This window comes from Lathamus discolor, chromosome 2 (genome assembly GCF_037157495.1).
Source record: "Lathamus discolor isolate bLatDis1 chromosome 2, bLatDis1.hap1, whole genome shotgun sequence".
NCBI classification, from domain to species: Eukaryota; Metazoa; Chordata; class Aves; order Psittaciformes; family Psittacidae; genus Lathamus; species Lathamus discolor.
The window spans coordinates 139,607,576-139,628,704 of record NC_088885.1 but is presented as its reverse complement, the minus strand read 5'-3'; the positions used below and the strand labels follow the sequence as shown (position 1 = coordinate 139,628,704).

The window sequence follows — 21,129 nt, the reverse complement described above, 5'->3', positions numbered from 1 at the left end:
CAGAAATTTGGGGTTTACAGCAGGGAAGGGGCCCAGGAAAACCATCAAGCATCTCTGTAGGGTGGCTCTGCTCTCCTGCCTTCCCTTTGTTCCACAGCAAGCTACCGCTGGTCATATACATAGGTACAGAGGGGTGGACCTGTGCTAACCTTATGAAGTTCAACAAGGCCAAGTGCAAGGTCCTGCACCTGGGTCAGGGCAATCCCAAGCACAAATACAGGCTGAGGGAGAATGGACTGAGAGCAGCCCTGAGGAGAAAGAGTTGGGGGTGTTGGTTGATGAGAAGCTCAACATGAACCAGCAGTGTGCACCTGCAGCCCAGAAAGCCAGTCATGGACTGGGCTGCATCAAAAGGAGCGTGACCAGCAGGTCAAGGGAGGTGATCCTGCCCCTCTGCTCTCGTGAGACCCCACCTGGAGCACTGCATCCAGCTCTGGGGCCCGCGACACAAGAGGGCCATGGACCTGCTCCAGAATGTCCAGAGGAGGCCATGAAGATGATCAGGGGCTGAAGCTATGGAGACAGGCTGAGGGAGTTTGACTTGTGCAGCCTGGAGAAGAGAAGGCTCCAGGGAGACCTTAGAGCAGCTCCCAGTGCCTGAAGGTGCCTACAAGAAGTCTGCAAAGGGATATTTTAAAGTGCATGAAGTCATAGGACAAGGGGAAATAGCTTTAAACTGAAAGAGGGTAGATTTCAATCAGCTAGAAAGAAGAAATTCTTCACTGCAAAGGTGTTGAGACACTGCCACAGGCTGCCCAGAGAAGCTGTGGCTGCCCCATCCCTGGCAGTGCTCAAGGCCAAGTTGGATGGGGCTTTGAGCAACCTGGACTAGTGGGAGGTGTCCCTGCCCATGGCGGGAGGTTTGGACTAGGTGATCTTTAAGGCTCCTGCCAACCCAGACCTGTCTATGACTCTATGACTCTGCATCTCTGGAGTGAAGAGGATCTCATGTCTGTGTGAAGAATACATGGCTGAGCAAGGGCTGGCCAGCCAGAAAGAGCAGAGCACATTTCTGTGTTTCGTTGCTCTAAGCCAAAATACTGATAGTAATGTGCAAACTGTAGTGTTGTCAGCTCCAAAAACATCAAGTAATTTTTAAAAATCTTATTACTGCATTTTAGAGATATTGTTCCTTTCTGATGCCACTAATGATGCCCACCTTTATGATTTTTCACACAGCCCATTAGTTTTTCCCATAATGAATCATAGAATCACAGAACAGTTAGGGCTGGAAAGGACCTCAAGATCATCAAGCTCCAACCCCCCTGCCATGGACAGGGACACCTCACTCTAAACCATCCCACCCAAGGTTTCATCCAACCTGGCCTTGAACACTGCCAGGGATGGAGCACTCACAACCTCCCTGGGCAACCGATTCCAGTGCCTCACCACCCTCACAGTAAAGAATTTCCTCCTTATATCCAATCTAAACTTCCCCTGTTTAAGTTTGAACCAGTTACCCCTTGTCCTGTCACTACAGTCCCTGACGAAGAGTCCCTCCCCAGCATCCCTATAGCCCCCCTTCAGGTACTGGAAGGCTGCTATGAGGTCCCCACGCAGCCTTCTCTTCTCCAGGCTGAACAGCCCCAACTTCCTCAGCCTGTCTTCATACGGGAGGTGCTCCAGTCCCCTCATCATCCTCGTGGCCCTCCTCTGGACTTGTTCCAACAGTTCAGTGTCCTTTTTATGTTGAGGACACCAGAACTGCACACAATACTCCAGGTGAGGTCTCACAAGAGCAGAGTAGAGGGGCAGGATCACCTCCTTCGACCTGCTGGTCACGCTCCTTTTGATGCAGCCCAGGATACGGTTGGCTTTCTGGGGTGCAAGCACACACTGCAGCCGGCTCATGTTCATTTTCTCATCGCCCAGCACCCCCAAGTCCTTCTCTGCAGGGCTGCTCTGAATCTCTTCTCTGCCCAACCTGTAGCTGTGCCTGGGATTGCTCCGACCCAGGCGCAGGACCTTGCACTTGTCATGGTTAAACTTCATGAGGTTGGCATCAGCCAACGAACATTCAGATCCCTTCACTGTGGCAATTGGGCAGTAAAGCCATGCAATCTTACAGGCTCTTGCAATTCCTTAGCAAGCATTGCAACACTGTGGCTGGCTTGTTAGGTTTGCAGAGAGGCCTTTTGCCTCAGTAGCTTGCAAGTCTTAATGTCATGCTGCCGGCCCAATGGATTAATCCAGATATTGTGATCTGGTAAGAGGTGGTGCTCCCATGGAAACTGGGGTATTGGAGTGAGATCTAATACTCGACGTGTCCTTTACCGAGGTGGTGCTATGCACAGACTGCTGGATAGTTCTGCTTGTGTGATCTGTTTTAAAATTTGACTGCTTAATACCCAGAGCAGGCTATTTTTACAGAGAGCTCGTGTGTATCTAAATAGGCTTCTTAGAAGTGTCCCTCCGTGGAAAGTGTGGAGGGCTAATTGTGATTGAGAATTAGTATATATCTAAGGCCATAGTTTACCTGTAATCTAAGACATTTATCTGTTTTTAAAGGGCAGTGAACAAATACTCCGGGGAGCCTCTGCCTCCCATCTGCTCACTGAGTAGTTCCTTCCAAGATTTGACATTTTGGGATTTTCACTTTCAAGTTATTTATGATTTTATACAAGAAGCAAAATACACAACCAGGTGAGAATGCTTGAAAGGAATGCCACTCTCACCAAGGCTGTAACTGTTACAAAGTCGTACCACTTCTTAATGTGACACCCATGTGTATATCACACTTGCTGTTTTGCTGGATTAGCCACATGGCTCCTGTAGCTCTATATCCTTTCCCTGACAGTAGTCAGTAGAGGAAAGGGCAAGAAATGTCCTAATCTTGATTAGCTGAGGATTTGGGTAAACCCTGACTGCTTTCTAAAATTCAAAGTGTTGCAACTCTGAACACCCATGTTAGTATTCATGCCCTTACTGATTCCTACAGTGATTTCGCCTTCAGTAGCAACTAGTAGCTGGGAGTCTCATGGCTGAGCTACCCATCATGAGAAACAAGCTGACTTCTCATCTCTCCTGAATGTGTCACATTTTAATTTCTCCAACTGTTCATTTCTCCCTGCACCATGAGACAGAATGGAAATCTGTACTACACCTTTTCTATATTCTCATTATTTGATGCATTTCTGCACTCATGTTTCTGTGCTTAAGCAGACTTTTCCATCTTCAGGCTTATCTACCCTAGAAATTGCTGATGTCAATTCAGCGTGAATTCAAAATGCAATGCAATTATGCACAAGCTTCTTGTGTGGCCACCCTGGCTCCACACTTGGAGGGCTCTCAGAGTATGTTCCAGCTTACTTCTGCACATGGACAGCACATTGCAAAAGTCCCACCTTGCTCCCCACAGCTCAGATGTTTTCCCACCACACCTCAAGAAGCAGGGCAGATGTGCTGAGGTGCAAATGCACCGCAACACCATCTGAGCAGGACAACCATGTCCCCTGGCAACCTCCACCGCTATCCTTGTGCAGGCAGCCTCCCCAAGAGGTTGTTAATGATCACCCCTAAAGCTTCCTTTAACCTCCTCTGACTCTATAATTCCTGAAATAGGGTTAAGTGCTGTCATTAGTGCATAGGGATGGTTGGGCATAGTGCAAAAGGAGGGGCAGAGAGGGTTGTAGAAAGAGTACTTGGCTGCATTTTTACAAATTCTGGGTAATATAGAGGATTATGTTTTAAGCAATCAAAATAGGAGAAGGTAGGACAGAAGTGTCCCTCTGTTTGTCACCTCTGCATGAGCTGTGCAGTCAAAGACTCTTTGGTATCCTGCCTGAAGGAGAATTTTATCATATGGGCAAGTTTGGAAGGAAGCTGGGTATAATTCCCTAGCTTTTAGAGCATTAGCATGTCCCAGGAGGGACCCTGCAGAGCAGTCAGCTGTATCTCTTGGTTGATTGGGTTTTTTTCATCTACAGATTATCCTAACATTTGAGCTATGAGAGCGATGTGGAACATTCATCCTGTAAGGACTTTCCCCTTAAAGGCAAGCTCACAGTGTAAAAGGCCTCCCAGGCTCTGCAGTGGGCTGGCAGCAGTTTCTGAGTGACAGCCAAAAATATGTTCTTGCAGCAGTGTTTCCACATTGATGGCACTACAACAGAGACAGCTCCGCTAGAGACAGAGCAGGCAAACCCACGCTTTGGCAGGATGCAGAGTTCTGCCTGCCTAGACGTAAGGGTAGCTGTCATCTTTGCAGTTTTATTTGTCTTTGCCTAAGGCAGCGATAGGAATTATGTTCACAGGGAAAATAAAAATAGTCCTAGTAAAAATACTCTAGGTCTTTATCCTCTCACTTTTATCCTACCCAAGAGTTAGCCACATCACTATGGAAAGCTGATACTCTCTGAACACAGCTCAAGCCCTATATAGTGTTGGGTGCTGTGACTAATTACTGAGTAGTTACAAGTGCTGAAAAGAAGGAAGAAGAGAACCCCCCCTGAGCTTCCCACCATTTCAGTCTTGCTTTAGCTGCCGTGGATCTAGCACTCTTTTCAGCTGGAGCCAAGAAGAGGTTTCAGATGACTCCTGCAAGCGGACTAAAGTTTCAGGGTAGCACATGCCTGGGAGGACATTCTCTTCTACCTAGCTAATTCCCAAAATATAATCAGCAGGCACCGGCTGAGCCGAGGGAGCCTCTCGCGTGTACAGTGCCTTACCCTGCCGGCTGACCTAGTTGTAGACGCAGGGAGTCGCACACAATGCCAAGCCTGTTAAATGACTGCAGATTTCTCCACACAAACAAGCAAACAAGAAACTGAAGAAAAGCTTCAGCTGTGCTGATAAGCTTGTAGGGGCACATAGGGCTTGTTTGTTTGGACTGGGGTTTGGTTTGGCCTTTCTTTGAACCTGGTTAAGATGGAAAGCTATAGTGAGCTTCAGTGCAGCGCACGAGGCTGTAGCAGACTGACCCACAGCTCCCTGGCCATCTGGGGCTTGCAAAAGCCTACACAGCCTTAGTCCTGCTCTCTATGTCACATCCTGCAATGCCCTGGAAGTGTTTGCTCTATCACACTGCTGTCTTAGAGAGATAAAAGGGAAGACTGAAACCACCTGTGTTATAACACACCCCAAAGGCATCACAAGCTTTCTGTGAGATGAGCAGCACCAGTGACGTTTCCATGCCTGCCTACCTGTGATCTCCATATCACTGAACATTAAAGATACTTTGAGGAACAATAAAGAGACCTGAATTTCAGAGAAAATGTGCTTAGCAGTTTGTGAGCAGTTGCTCTGTAAGGACTACATCATCTTTAAAGGATCAGCTACGAACTTACAAGTGCTGGTCTAAATCATTTTCACTTCTAAAAGCACACAAATACAACAATGGTCCTGTGCTTGCAAACACAGCTTGTACAAGCCATATGTGCTTTAGGACCATGCCATGTAAGTATTTTAGGACGGCATTTAAAGCTAATTTCAGTAATACTAGAACAAATCTTTTCAGTAATAAAACTTTATTTTCAGCATCAGGCACAGTCTGCATAGGAGCTTATGGTAATTTATGGTGATGCTGAAGAAGCAAGGCTTGCCCCTGGAGGAAGCCCTTGTCTGTAGCCTATAACATGGGTATACAAAAACTAGTTTTATGTTCTATTTTGAAAGATTATTTGTGAATACTTTAAGAGCTGAAGACAGGATTTATGCTCCTCACAGAATGAGAAGACGTTTCTTTGCTCGGTGCTATCACTGCTCAAAGAGCCAGGCACTTCATTTGTTGCCCTGACCTTTTTCAGAATATATTTATCATGTTATTTGCTCATCTAAAATACCTCTTCAGGCAGAGGGAAGCAGCCTCGTCGTTTTATTTTATTAAAAAGAAGGCCCATGAATTTTCCTTCTCAGTTTGGCTATAGCTGTGAGGCGAATGCTGTGTATGCCCCATGATACTGGGGAGAAGACTGAAATGCATGGATAACGTTCAGGGAAGTGATGCTTAAGACGTATAACTGCAATAAACTGGAGCAAATAAAGCTGATCTGCATACAAATATTCTCTTAATGAAAAGGCAGATGAAGGAAGGCAGATGAAGGAAGATTTTGCTCTGTTACAGATACATTTTTCAGGATCCTAAAGAGAATCACAGGCTCCTTCCATAACATTTGCTGTGAGACATAAATGCTCTAGAAACCATTCTTTCTACAAAAGACACCAGCATGGATGGAACTGTGGGAAGTGGGAAGAATCTCCTTGTCACCAGCAGGACAAAGGACCCACACAGAACTGCTTTTTATTTGTAATATATTAACACTGCTTAAACATTAATGGGCCATGGGTGCTGGAGCCAAATCTTCAGGACCAGATCCAATGACTGCAGGTGTTACCCTGATAGTGCCTCCACCAGCTTCAGCGCAAAGTCTTCTACTTGAGCAGCTCCACCGTGCTGGATGGGAGAGCCTGGGGCCGCGACTCATACCCACAGGCCTAGTTTTCCTACACAACCAACTATTACCCTTTCATTCCTTTGCAACACAATTGCACAACCACAGCAAAGGTTTGTGCTCTCCATGACGGTGCTATCAACAAAACGTCTTTTTGCATGGCTTGCAGGTCATATGCTCAGAGATCTTTAGTGGAACATATCTCCAAGCCCACTGGTGGTCAAAAAGCGTTGGAACAACACTTAGGTATACGGTTTAACTTTTAGGTTGCCTTGTATGGAGTCAGGAGTTGGGTTCTATGAGCCTTGTGGGTGCCTCCCAACTCAGGATATTGTGTGATTCTGTTTCTACTTTTCCCACTTCCCAGTATGTGCCTACAAGAATATTAATGCAACAGTTTGGTGAAAACTTCAAGATCACTGGGTGCAAGAGATAAGAAGAGGACTTAGGTTATTTTTTGTCTTAGCTTTTAATCGTTCTCAAAATACCAAATAACATTGTTCATTTACTATTCAATAGAAGTATCCGTTAGAAAGGAACAAGCAAAGAAGCTAATATTCAAACTCAAGCTGTCTTCCTGTGCATGTTACAATAACTGGTTGGGTTTTTTACAATCTGCCTTCTCTGCTCTTGTCAGTTCATCCTGCCTTGGAGGTCTCTACTCAGTTGTGTTAGTAGATGATCAATGGCCTGCTAGAGCCTGAATGCAAACTATTTGCAGGATGACCCCCAAAGTGCCAGCAGCAGCAGATGGCCAAGGGCCAGCAGTGGGAAGAGGTGTCCCTTTGTCTGTAAAGAAAATCATAAGGCACGAACAGTGAATCAAACCAGAGCTATTATCATATCTTAGGCAATGTTTTAGAAGGACATTTATTGTAATATGTTGAGAATATAGAGATCTCTTTTTCTTTTCCCCTCCTGAGGATGTGTGTTAAAACATATAAAAGTTGTGGCTTTTTGTATTTTTTCATTTGCAAAGTTATTCTCAGAGAAGGGCTTTTTACACATGAGCCTCTTCGGTACAAGATCTAAGTAGAGGGTACTTAACTCTGCGCCTCCAGTGAAGAAGGCACTGTTTATTTTATAGGAGGATGCAACTGCAAGGTTTAGATTTCTTCCTAACAACTCAGTAGCTGCATTACAAATAAGACCACCACTTACATTGCCCATATTTACATAGTCTAAATATCACCAAAAAACATAGGCTGCAAGAATCTGGGCATAAAGATGTCAGAGAGTTCCTTTATTTCACTTTTTGCAATGCATTAGAAAAACCCAGTCATGCTAAACTGTTCTTTTCTGCATATTACATTTTAAGCACAATTAACATTCAAGGTTCAAATCTGGAAAAGATTCAAAGAACGATTTCTGTCCTAGGCTTCTTTGAATTTATTCTTTATGCATCATCTGTAACCATTAAATCCTCAGTATTGGTCTCGTGTATGTACAAAATTGTAATTGCCCCATTGTGACCCAAAGCAATGTTTTCATACAACACAGAGTACTGAGATGATACTCATTATCACATTAGTACTGATTGTGGATACCACTGAAATAGCTTCCATTAAATTAACCACTTGAGGAAACAAGATCTCATCAGACCTGTCAACATGAGTTATTCCTTAGGATCTGTTTGTAACCTGATGGCTTGCAAGAGATGAAGCTGAAAAACAAGAGAACTCTATCTGCAGCTAGCACCACACATCTGAAAGTATACCTTGAACTTGGGCTTCTATCGTATCTGGATCTGTTATGGCAAGTTTAACTGCAGTGTGGCCTTTTGGGCCAAATCCTATTTCAGTAAAATTAGTGGCTGTGATAGTGAAATGAATGTATCTGCATTTGAGCACAGAGGATCACCTGTGCTGGAGTGTGACTTTTTTTTTTTTTTTTTAAATGTTTCTCTCTATAAGCACAAGTATTCCCATTAACTCCATCTGCAAACTTTTCTGCTTGATACTTTCCCTGCAGAGAGCTGTAACTTTCACCTAATTGAGTGAACACATCCATATTTGTTTGCAGAGACAAATATGAGAGAGATATTGCAGAGACAGCTTATACCCCATGTTTAGAGCTTCTTAACCTAAATAATTGCAAAAGAGGAATTTAAATGTTTCCAGTGTCAATCCCAACTGTAATTTCAGGGACCTTCCTCCAAAGGTATACAAAGCACAATGTAGCTCCTTAAAACTCAGCGTGCTTCTTTCCAAAGAGCCCACCTGGTGATGTGGGGACATGAACGGCTACTAATACATTCACTGCTTCATATTTTATCTCCTGAAATACTGCATATAACTTGGTTGACTCTGCAGTTATTGTAGTGGATACTAATACTGTGTGGTTTTGTTATTGTTATTTAAATCATGTTTTATGTAATAGTGTTCCAGCATGTCAAATTCTAAGCACATTCCTAGCAAGGAGCCTCTGTAGCTCATAGCTCCTCCTCTCACAGCTTAGTTGCTTCAGTTGATGCTGTGACTGCCATTGCAGTGACACTTTCAGAGCATCACTCAGGCACATTAATGCAGCTTTAATTACTGATATGGTTACTCTGCCAATATAAAAGCTCCACTGTACCATCCAGATAATTCTTCACTGGCATTTACATTTATGTATTCACTCACAGCACAAAATCACTTGACCTTCAGTAAAGTTTGTTGCTTTATCTCTCTGTAGCAGACTCTATATAGTGGTCTCAAAATTTATTCCTCGCAGGTCTAAAAGCCATCATTTCCACTGCCTTACTATGAAAACCTAAATGTCTGATCTGGGGTTTGGGTTGACTTTTTCATTTTTATTTTCCCCTGCAGCTTCTTTGGAATATCAAGATTCTGGTCTGCCTCCACCCCCCAAGCAGTTAAATACTACTTTGGGCAGTCTTTCTGCTTTTAAGGGTATGATTTCAGTTTGCTTGTTCTGAGATTCTTGCAGCACCAGTTGTTATCTGGTATGGGTAGATATAACTTTGTATTTTCATTGGAATCTCACTCATTTATTCTCAATTCTGCAAGTACTGGAAGCTTAACATGTCATTAGTATTATCTGAGGTCTTCTGAAAAATATCAGCTGAATTATTAGAACACGAGGAAAATGGGTACCTCTCAAATTTGTCTCAAGTTTCCCTCCTATTAGGGCATGCAAACTATGTGAAAACTTCACTTTCAGCTTGAGCCAAAAGCAGTTGCACATAGAGCTGAACATTAGTGAAAACTAATTACACCGTCCTTGGCTTCCTGGCAGTGGAAGAAAAGAGGAGTTATCAGAGGAGGATGAGCCAAGAGAATGACCTGGTTTCCCAACGTTGTGCACAGGGAGAGACATAAGCTGCGGCTGATGAAGAATGCTAATGGTATCGTGCAGCTGGCATCTCACGCTACAGCTAGCAGCCGCAGTGACAGCTTGGTACCACCATCGGAAGAAATCTGCACCCATCTAGTGGGAAGCAGAGCTGCGTGCTTTCTCATCAGTGTCCTAAGGGGTTTCACTGCAGCACTTTATTACTACCTTTATTTTATACTTCACTCACTGCATCATTAAGGATGCTGTGTGAATGCACAGTTTAGGTCCCCTATATGAGACTCTGGCAAGCAGAAACAGTACACAGGCCCCACAGCTTTGTGGTGTCACTGTCCCATAGCTCACCTAAGGTGTGGTAGAACGAGACAATTCGATCCGCGGACAGCAGCAGTAACCATGTCTGCTTCCAATGATTTATGGCTTATTTTTCATACCGCAGAAATTCTAGCTCACCTTATCACAGCCCCATTGCCCTCTTTCTCCACAGCCCCAGGTTCTCCCCATATCCCCTAACACTCCTCTCCCATTGTAGCCAGCCAAGGGCTGGCTGGGGAGGCGGCAGTCCACGCTGCGGCTGCTCCAAGCCATGGCTGTCTGGCTAAACAGAGCAGAAGATCACTGACATCCTGCTGACACCTCATCTTGGTGCAAGCGGCCACTCTGCTGCAGAAAACAATGATGAATCAGAATGTGAGTTTCTTCCAGTGCCCCCCCACCAAAGATTACTGTGTTTGCTAAATAAATCCTTTCTACTTGGAAGAAAAAGCCTGAAGGCAAGACCTGCTGCAGGGGGGACCTTTAACATGACTTCTGAGAAAAAGACAGGTAGTACTCTGGAGAAATGCAGAGACTTTGGAGTGCTAAAACCACAGAGCTGTATTCAGCTGGAGCTGAGGGGAAGGTATAGCGAGTATGATGGATTGCCTTTGCTGGAAGGATGGACTTCTACTGTCAGTATTAGTATCCTTCCCTCAAACTGAATAATAAGCATCTGCCTGCCACTTTCTGGTGTTTCTGCTGTAAAACTGAAGTTTAGAAATATATCCTCTGTCAAAAATATTTATTAATCTTGCTGTGATAAATGCAAGGGTGATGAATAAGTACTATGCAGTTTTGCGACAGAGAAGCAGAGGTTTCTGCTTCAGGCAGCCCTAGCCCAGTCATGCAGAGTTTGTTGAGGGCTCTTTGATCTAGACAGAGAACCTCAAGGAAGTGTTATTCCAGCTAAAAGATTGTCAGGAGACAGGATGTCATCTGGATGACAGAAATATTCTTCTGATTAGAATTTAGAAGCCAGACAGCTTACAGAGACAAAGACGAGACAGAGATTTAGAGTGAAGGGTACCAAACAGCAGTGTCTTAACTGTGGTCCTGCAAGTGGAATTACCCATGTCAAATCTCCCTGTCGCGGTTGCTGTTTTCATTCAAGGTGAACCGATGTATGAACACATTGTATGGACAGCAGAATAAGAAGGATGATTTGAATGTCTGGTCCATTTTTCTCCCCAGGAATCATAGAATAGTTAGGGTTGGAAAGGACCTCAAGATCATCAAGTTCCAACCCCCCTGCCATGGGCAGGGACACCTCACACTAAACCATGCCACCCAAGGCTCTGTCCAACCTGGCCTTGAACACCGCCAGGACTGGAGCATTCACAACTTCCCTGGGCAACCGATTCCAGTGTCTCACCACTCTCTCAGTAAAGAACTTCTTCCTTATATCCAACGTAAACTTCCCCTGTTTAAGTTTGAACCTGTTACCCCTTGTCCTGTCACTACAGTCCCTAATAGAGTCCCTTCCCAGCATCCCTATAGCCCCCCTTCAGATACTGGAAGGCTGCTATTAGGTCCCCAAGCAGCCTTCTCTTCAGGCTGAACAGCCCCAACTTTCTCAGCCTAAAATGCTAACATGCTCTTACATCCCCATTTCTACATAGTCCTTAGCAGGAAGGATAATACATGGTTGCAAACTTAAGATTTTACTGAGAACAATATGGTATTTGGGGTGGTATGTTTTCTGAGTTTGCCTTTGTCCCTAGTGATCACCTCTTCCTATCATCTTCAGGGAGATCAAACTCTTGAGAAGCATCCTCCACACAATAAGGAGCAAGAAAACATAAAGCTCAGAAAATGGGGGAAGGTACTAGGATTAGGAAAAAAACATGAGGAAATAGATAAATAGAAGGAAGAAACATTTGGGAAAGTGTAAGAAGACTTTGAGATGTGTCTGGTGGGGCTGCAGCCAGGCGCAGATGGGAGGAAGGATTGGGAGAGCAAAGGAGGTTTAGAAAGGAGTACATGGGTGTGACTGGGACAGAGCACCCCAGTGTTGGTGGCCCAGGGCCTGGCTGGTCATTACTAAGGTAAGCCCAGAAAAGAGAACTGAATGCCTCCTTTTATAACCCTTTATGTTAAGAAAGGAAAGATTTTTTTCTAAATAACAACCAGAATTTGCTGTGTCTGCATTATCTTGAAACCAGGATAACAATGAAACTAAGGTGGGACAGACCTGTCCTTTGATGATAGGAGGAAATTCAAATATGAGTGAAAAATATGAAGATATTACTTTTTTAATAAATCTTACAGTTGAATTTCTAAATTCCCTGTGGCAATTTTGTGTTGCTCCTTTTTGTTTTGTCTCTTTAAAGACTTGAGGCTGTTAGGGTAGTGTGGCATGTTAAAAAACTCAATGCTTTTTCCACTGTAGCAGTTAACTCTGCAGTAAGACTGCCCAGAGTCTTCTAGATCTGGTATTTTATGTGTGCCCTGCTTTTACCACCATGGAATTTCAGAATTGAAATATCAGAGCCTGACATTCACAAGCTACCTTGCAGAAATGGTAAAATTTGGGCAAGTCATTTTTAGTTAAGTGCAGGCACTTAGGTTTTCAGGCAAAATATGATTTCTGGGATCAGATGCTCTGCTGCTACCTGTTTTCAACTTTTTATTTTGTTAAGGCTTTTACGTTTCTCAGCTGGATTAGGTCCATATGAAGAAGGCATACAGTGAAGGAAAGGGGTGGTAATGGAAATTCAGAGTGCAGAGCAGTTGAGTAAGCTCCACGGCAAGCAACGTTGCAGTATAAGGGCTAACAATTCATAAGATCAAATATTTGCATTGTCAGGGAATACCTCTCTTCATTAATTTGCAATTACCACGATAAGCTCATGATAAATTTGGGGGGGGGGGGGGGGAGTGATCATTGTCCTGTTAACCAGAGGGATTATGTTAAAAATGCCATAAGAACATTTAAATTCAGACATTTTTCTTAAGATTATATATTCATTAAGTGACTGTAAATCACTAAGAGGCAGCATAATTAAGATTTATGTGATTTATGTAGTTGTGTAATGATGAGAAATACATACCAAATTCTTACAGTTTAAGATTTCTTTGTGAAAATGGTGACTTGGGCTTTGAAAAGGATTTATTAGATTAAAGTAATTCATAGAATGATTTTTTCTAGACTTTAATATCTCCTTTTGAAACTTATCAGTTTGGAACAGTTTAAGATACATTACACATATTAAAGGCAAGAGTATTATTATAACCATTAGCATTGGATAATAAATGGTCTGTTGTAAGAAATAATTTAGTATATCATCATAGCAAATAGTGGAACTAATTGCATTCCATTTATCATTCGCCATGTCAAATCTGGTGTGGCATTTAAATGCAAACTGTGTCTGAGAATTAAATGGAAGTCATTGACATTGATTATGCTTATGATTATGTTTACATGTAGCAAAATCTCAGGAACACAGTCCCTAGATATTATTATAATCATTTCATTTCAACTCTGCTTCTATTACACAAAATGGTAAATATTTCTTAGGTTTCTGAGAGTAAACCTCAGCCCAAAGCCCCGCTCCATAACTAGAAAAATATCAGGATATCTTGAGTAACGTGGGAGGTGGTAACCTTAAGCACACACTGCTTTAGGCATTGTTTTCAAGTGCAGCTACCTCTCCCTCCAGCTCCAGTGGTACCTGAGCTGATGTGGGCATCCATCTCAGCCAGGGGACAGCAGCAGCTTCCCAGAGGCTGTGCTGGGTCCCTGCCCCACACTTCCAGGCAGTGGGGAAGGGGAAACAAATTCTAAGTTACGTAAGAAAATTATACAAGAAAGTTATACAAGAAAATTAAAACAAGAAAGTTTTATTTGGTTGGTTTGTTATTGTTTTGTTGTTTAGTGGGGGTGGTTTTTTTGTGGTTGATTTGTTTGTTTGGTTTTTGTTTTTAATGAACAGCAATTATCCGCCCCTTTGGAAAACCATCTTTAAAAAAAAATAAATAAATCCAAATCCCAGTCTTGGAATGCCAGGCAAAGTTAATGGCCCATGACTACATTCAGTGGTGTTTTTCATGAGCAGACTCAGAGTAAGTGGGCAGGGAGCAGCCGCTGCAGTATGTTTACTGGTACCAGTAACTGCTCCTCAAATCAGACTGTCTCTCCTCATTGCAATGGTTGAGCTTGCTGGGGCCGGATGGTTTGCTGGTTTTCAGTCCTCTGGCCTGGAAGCTCTCTGTAGGGGCATGACCCTGGCCTGACACCATAGCTGGGACCCCCGAAGACTGCCTGGGGCTGAAGGCTGAGCTCAGCTCAGTGGCTCTCAGCAGCTCAGTCCTCCTGCTCCGTCTGCAGCCCCACACAATGTCTTCCCTGGGATCTTGCATTGGGGTTTTAGAGATATTAAAATGAGTTGAGATATCCTGGCTTAGCCCTTAAGTCTTCTGGTTTTAGCATGCACACTGGGCCGTAAGTTCTTGCTGCTGAAACCAGGCATGACAAAGAGGATCAAGTACTAACCAGAAGTCACTGCCCCAGCCTTGCCTGGTACTCACTTCATGTTCGGCTTTCACTTGCATTTTGAGCTGATTCGATCTGGAAGGTACTGACTATTTTGACTCACTGCGAGGAAATGGAGTGTAATAAAAATAACCCAGCCCCGGTTGCTTTGCTTTGCTGACCTTCCTATTGCTCCTGCAAATCTGGCTGGCAATAGCAAATGCCAGAGACAGCACCGACACAGTGTCCTGAGCAGATGATATCTGTAGCTACTGTTTTATTTCCCAATAATGTTATGTCTGAATTGAGACATACCCCCACATTCTTCAGCCAGGGATGGCTGAAGTCCTAAATCATAAAATCATAGAATAGTTAGGGTTGGAAAGGACCTCAAGATCATCTAGTTCCAACCCCCCTGCTATGGGCAGGGACACTTCACACTAAACCATCCCACCCAAGGCTTCAACCAGCCTGGCCTTGAACACTGCCAGGGATGGAGCACTCACAGCCTCCCTGGGCAACCCATTTCAGTGCCTCACCACCCTAACAGGAAAGAATTTCCTCCTTATATCCAATCTAAACTTCCCCTCTTTAAGTTTGAACCTGTTACCCCTTGTCCTGTCACTACAGTCCCTGACGAAGAGTCCCTTCCCAGCATCCCTACAGGCCCCCTTCAGATACTGGAAGGCTGCTATGAGGTCTCCATGCAGCCTTCTCTTCTCCAGGCTGAACAGCCCCAACTTCCTCAGCCTGTCTTCATACGGAAGGTGCTCCAGTCCCCTCATCATCCTCGTGGCCCTCCTCTGGACTTGTTCCAACAGTTCCATGTCCCTTTTATGTTGAGGACACCAGAACTGCACACAATACTCCAGGTGATGTCTCACGAGAGCAGAGTAGAGGGGTAGGATCACCTCTTTCGACCTGCTGGTCACACTCTTTTTGATGCAGCCCAGGATACGGTTGGCTTTCTGGGCTGCGAGAGCACACTGCCGGCTCATGTTCATTTTCTCATTGACCAGCACCCCCAAGTCCTTCTCCGCAGGGAGAATCAGGAATCTTTATGCCAGCAAAACTAAAAAGGGATTTCCTTCCCTGTTTTTGAGGACCACAGAAAAAGAAATTGCAAGCCACAAATCTTCAAGTTAAGGGCCAGCCCCTAGAGAGAAAGAGCAGCAGGTAAACAAACACAGTTTTCTAGAGGGGAAGCTCAAACTTGGTTTCATACAAGTAGGGTCTCAAAAGCATGTTGACAGACAACCCGTTTGAAGGCCTCAAGTAGCAACAGCATCACTACTGTAGTGGTCTGACGACCAAATGCAGAGGTCCAGAACCTGTTCATTACTGTAGGTACGTGACATGGATCCTGCAGATCCTTCTGTATGCCCTTAACCGTGTTACAGTGGTAATTATTCCTTGCTGGTCACTACCTACAGGCCAGCCTATCATCTATGGGGAAAAAAAAAAAAAAATTCTTCTTGAAAGGGTCTGTCAAATTCTAAGTGAAAAATGCATGTGTTAGAGAAAATGCAGATGCGGGGAAAATGAGTAGTGTATATTCTGCTCATCTTCCTCCTGCTAACATTGGCAACTCAATTAATGCAAGCAAAGTAAACAGAATTTATCTTAAATGGGTCAAATATTTTATTTCAAATGTATTGTCACTTGCTTTGAAGATAGTGAAAGAGTTTGCTAGGGTTTTGTCTAAGAGTCCTGCCCCTTTCACCCTGGTGGGAAAGGCCTCTGGCTTGACTTACGGTTCTCTCATCCCCAAAAGGTGTGAGACAACATCATCAGTGACACAGAAAATGGAGGTGCACGTTTGGAGGCATCACAGACAGTGCTGGAGTGCAATCTCAAGAGAGCACTTTCCTTCTCACTGCTCTTGGATGACAAGGGGAGATCACTGCCAGCTCTCAGAGTTGGGAGGGTGATGAAAGACATTGACAAGTGGGAAGTGCTTCTCCAGGGGTTAGCTGGAAATCTTCCTCTTGAAGACTGACAGTCTTTACTCTTAAAGAAATGCCCCACCAGCCAGGGAAGCTCAGCAGGGGCTGCTGGGGAACACTGTGTCTAGAAATCACCAGAATAACATGTGCGTGTTCTGGAGCTGTCCAGCTGTCCAAAACTGGAAAGTGACTGACAAGAACAGCTAACAAGCTAAGCAGCCTCAAAACACTTAATTATTGCATAAAGCTGGGACCGTATTTTGGGAGGGCTACTTATGCAAGAAGTACAAGACTGAGAATAAACATCTGGAAACAAAAACTCCTTGCAAATGCATCAAAAAACAAGCAAGAGAGTCTTCATTTGGAAAAGTTAATTAAAAAAAAAGAATCTCCCTGTTTGGTAACCAGTAACAGTAACCACCAGTAACAGCACACAATATGCTTATTTTTAACCTCCTTGCATGGTACACAGACCACTTTATCCTGCTTCAGTGTTTGGACTGTTGTGTTTTAAAAGTTGATAGTCTTATCGCTGCTGACTAGTTCACTCTTCTGGGAACCAACACCTCCTGTTTATCCGCAGAGGCAAACCCCATACCTCTTCTCTGATCCAGAGATATTTGTAATGAGTAATGAGAACAAAATAAATACGTTCCACAGAAGCCCAACCCTCAGCCTCCAGCTGATCCTTCAGGTTTTAGTGAGGAGCCATGAGACATGGGTAGCAGGAACTAGAATGGGTGTGATTAACGCACAACTCAACATCTATCATGTAATGAGCCCAATTAATTTCTAACCTGGGCTGAACTTGGGCACATTTCCTAACAGTAAAAAGTCCGTATCATGTTGCAGATACTTAAAACTTTCCAGTTTTCTTTACCAGTTAATGTGGAGTAGGCATGCAGGTGGCTAGACTCTCAAGTAATGCTCATATTTGAATATTCTCTTCAGTAGTCCTTATTTAGTAGCTCAAATATTTAGTTGACAGACATTTTCTTTTGTCTCTGCCTGCCCAGTCTAGATTTTTTTGGAGGTGAAAACATTCTAGCATTGGATTTAAAGGAGCTTATGGTATTTTGCTGGCTACTCCTAAACCAAGACTGAATTTTTTCCTGCTTTTTCCTTCCAGCCTTGATTTTGTAAAACAACCCCAATTTAATTTTACTTACTTGTGATATCTTTAGTGTTTTGAGCTACTGATTCCATTAACTTTGTGTAAACAACTTAGCACAAGTATGAGACCTATTCTGTAACTATTCTCCATAGAAATTACACTTAAACTCAAGTCTTCCAAAACCAAACTAATCCATACTGGAAAGCTGGGACCTTATTTCTGCCTCAGTTGTTTTGATTCAGCAAACTGCTCAGTAAATATAGGTGAGAGGCAACTGCTCTGTATGAGTTAAGGTACAGATGACTCTCCTCCCACCACCTCTGGGCTTTTAATAATCATGAATCATTCCTCCAGCTGGTTATCAGTATTTCTGTCAACTGGACAGGAGCAGCTCCAGTGTGCAGCAATGAAAAGGGCCTGAAGATCAGAGTATCAACTGATATTACTTCCATGAATTCCTATTTATACAGACTGTTTTACTAAAGAGAGGGACTATTGGAGCTCTAGTACTTCTACAGCACTGTGGGCACGAGGGGTCCAGAGCTGTCACAGCCTCCATTTTCCTTTCCTTGTGCCTCCTCGGGCACAGGCATTCCTGCCCCAAGCAGCTCAGACAGAAATATAATTTGGGCTGATTCTTTCCTCGCACTGCAACAGCTGAGTGCTCTGGCTGGATGGCCATACAGCATTAACTACACTGGCACCAATTGCCACTGTGTGTAAGAAGAGCCAGAACAGGGAGCATATTGTCAAGTTCAAGCATTCAGAAATGGAAACAACCTTTTCCCTACATCCAGAGGTGGATTGCTATTTGTATTTGTCTTCTGTTGTGCTGGATTTTCAGTAGCTAGGGACATTTTATTCTCAATGGAAGATGAAATTCCTGTGTAATCACCTAATTCCTGCACCTGAGGCATTAAGAAAAAGTACTGCTGCAGGAGTTGGCAGCAGTGGGGGAAGAGGAAGAGGAGATGGAGAAGGAAATAATCTCATTCTCTCACTGCAGGAGTGGAATCCAACCCCACTGCTGATGCCTGGTGATAGAGAGTGCATCAGAGAGGGGGAGGAAATGCGAGAACCAGAGGAGAGAAGAGGTAGCCTGTAGGAAGACATAAAAAAAAGGAAATACTTGGAATTAGCAGGAAAGGTCACTGGGCTATGTAGCTTCAGACATCTGTCCAAACCAATCTGAAACTCCTGACCGCTGGGTTGCCTCACCAGTGAGTATTTTTTGCATTCTAAAAGATGAGGTGGGGAAGAGTGTCTTTCCTGCTCTGGTTTATCTGAGTCATAGGGATAACACCTGATTTTGTCTACATCCAACTGTGAACAGTGCTGAAAAGGAAGTGTGGAGGCAAAAAAAAGGAAATGTGGTAGAAGTGCCTCACAGTTGGAAGTAAGGGGAACTCAGGGCTGGACACGTATTTTGTGGTCTGCTGCCTTTTTATCTTTGGAGAACAAAATGCAGATTGTTACTCTAGTAATCTATGAAATGCGGGTATGGAGCTGTACAAGGTTAGGAATCCAAATACTAAAACTGAGGGCAGAGAAATGTTTAAGAGGCAGAAGAAAATTTTATGTTAGCTTTTCCACATTTTGCCTCTCCAGACAAAACAGGACTGTTGTCTTGTGTAGCACTGTACTAAGAATATACGTATATTGAGCTGTGGCATCAGTTTTCTAGTTCTGCATTAGTATCACCAGTGGTAGTGAAAATACTGTATAAAGCATTCACCCATCAATTTGTGTTCATTTTGTGTACAGCAATTACACAGTTCAGTCTTGTACTCTCCCAAACAGTGTGCCACTCTTTTGAGGTTTTTTTCCATTAGATTTAAAAGGATGAAGTTTATGTTTCTGTTTTCAAGTGTCGCTTCCTCCATACGAGCAGGAAATCCTCCCTCCCACCATACATTTTAAAATAGCTGCCAGTGCCCCCAATTAATTGCATATCAAACTGAAGTTCTTTTTCCTGTCCTACGTGACTGTCCTCCCCTCTTAAATAGTCCATCTGTTTTCTTACTTCTGGTAAGAATATTAAAAACATCCCCTACTTACCGAAATAAAAACTCTTTTGGGAAGATGAATGTAGATGAGGAGGCAGTAACTATTGTGTCAGCTATATCACTGCTGGGATGTCTTTGGATATTACCATCAGGAGATGTCTAAGAACACAGATAAAAAACAGTTTATCACAGAACCAGTAGTGACTTTTTGTCTTTTCCCTGATGGATCACTTTTTGGCTGCACCTAAATGCCTCCAAACTGGTCAAGTCCTTTTTCTAGTTTAAATCCCTTCCAAAAATGTGTTTTAAAAAATCTACCTTCCTAAAGAATAGAGCTTGCACCTCTGTGTATATCACTGTAACATGTGCCCTCCCCTCTAAACCTTGTCCTCCAAGGACAACCCTTCCTTCTTTCATTGCCTGTTAATGATTCACATTTATTGTGCATTGTCTCAATCTCTCTTCCTAAGTCTCCATAGCTTTTGTGGTTTGGGTTGGGGTTTTTTTGGTTTGGTTTAGTTCGTTTGGTTTTGGGTGTTTGTTTGTTGGTGGTTTCTTTTGTTTGTTTGAGGGTTTTGGGTTGGTTTTTTTTTTTGGTATACTCTGATTCTTCCTCCTGCACTTATATTGTGGAACAGGAACCCAAATGAAGAGATGAGTCACCAATGAAGGGTGCAATACAGATCATACCTGAGAAAAGAGCGATGTAAACCACTCCATTTTTAGTCCTCAGTGCAAGGTTTGCTGCAAGTGTACGTGAGAAGTCTTCTGACTTTCTAATCAATGTGCTTGCTTTTACTGACTTCATCCATAACCTACTAGCGCTGTCACCAGGAAAGACTATAATGAGACTGCATATATTTATCAGTTCACTTCCTCCTCATCTAAAATTATTGGCAAAAGGGAAGGTGACAACAGATGAAAAGAGTAAACAAACTCCATTCCTGCATGCTGTGAAACCTCAGTCTCACTTTTTTTCTGGAGATGACAGGTGTGTATCTATTGCCTGTTATTCTGAATTCTGTCTGCTAGAAAATTAAACAAACTCAGCTTTGCTTTGGAAAAAACAAATATACAAACTGTATGAACACACTTTTTTAAAAATAAAATTAACATATCCCCAGATGAACAATTACTTTCCTGAACAAGTATATCATTTGCTGGTCTCGGTGAACGACATTACTATGTATTTTATTGTCCGGAAAGAATTGTGACTACTGGAATGAGTTCTTAAAGAACAGCCCTGTGTGGTTTGTTAAGACTGACATGGCAGAGTGGGGCTGGCAGGTCAGGGTGCATCCTCAGCCCCACCATGAGACAGTTCTGTTACCTCTGACTGAGGCACCTCGTGTCTGAGTGGCTCTTTTCTACTTGCAGCTGGTGCTTCCTCACAAAGGTGTTATGAAAGTACTAAAGGCTTCAGAAAATGCTGAAGGTGTCCCAGTGCTTCAGCAAACTCCATAAAATATGTGGGTCAGCTAAATCCTTCAGTTCAAGTGCTTATGTAAGTACTCTAAGACACATGAAATTCACTGAGGCTGCCAGGTATGCAGCGTGATTAGAGCTTCCACTGAGCATTATTAACAGA

The 21,129-nt window shown here is 43.4% G+C and overlaps 1 long non-coding RNA gene across 1 annotated transcript; it reads right to left on the bottom strand.

The window, feature by feature from the left end:
• Positions 1 to 6,839: 6,839 nt before the first annotated feature.
• Positions 6,840 to 20,489, bottom strand: LOC136008879 (uncharacterized). Its single transcript, XR_010610262.1, has 3 exons — positions 20,232 to 20,489; positions 19,594 to 19,700; positions 6,840 to 7,178 (listed from the first exon to the last, which is right to left on the bottom strand). It is a non-coding gene; the product is annotated as an uncharacterized LOC136008879 (long non-coding RNA).
• Positions 20,490 to 21,129: the final 640 nt, after the last annotated feature.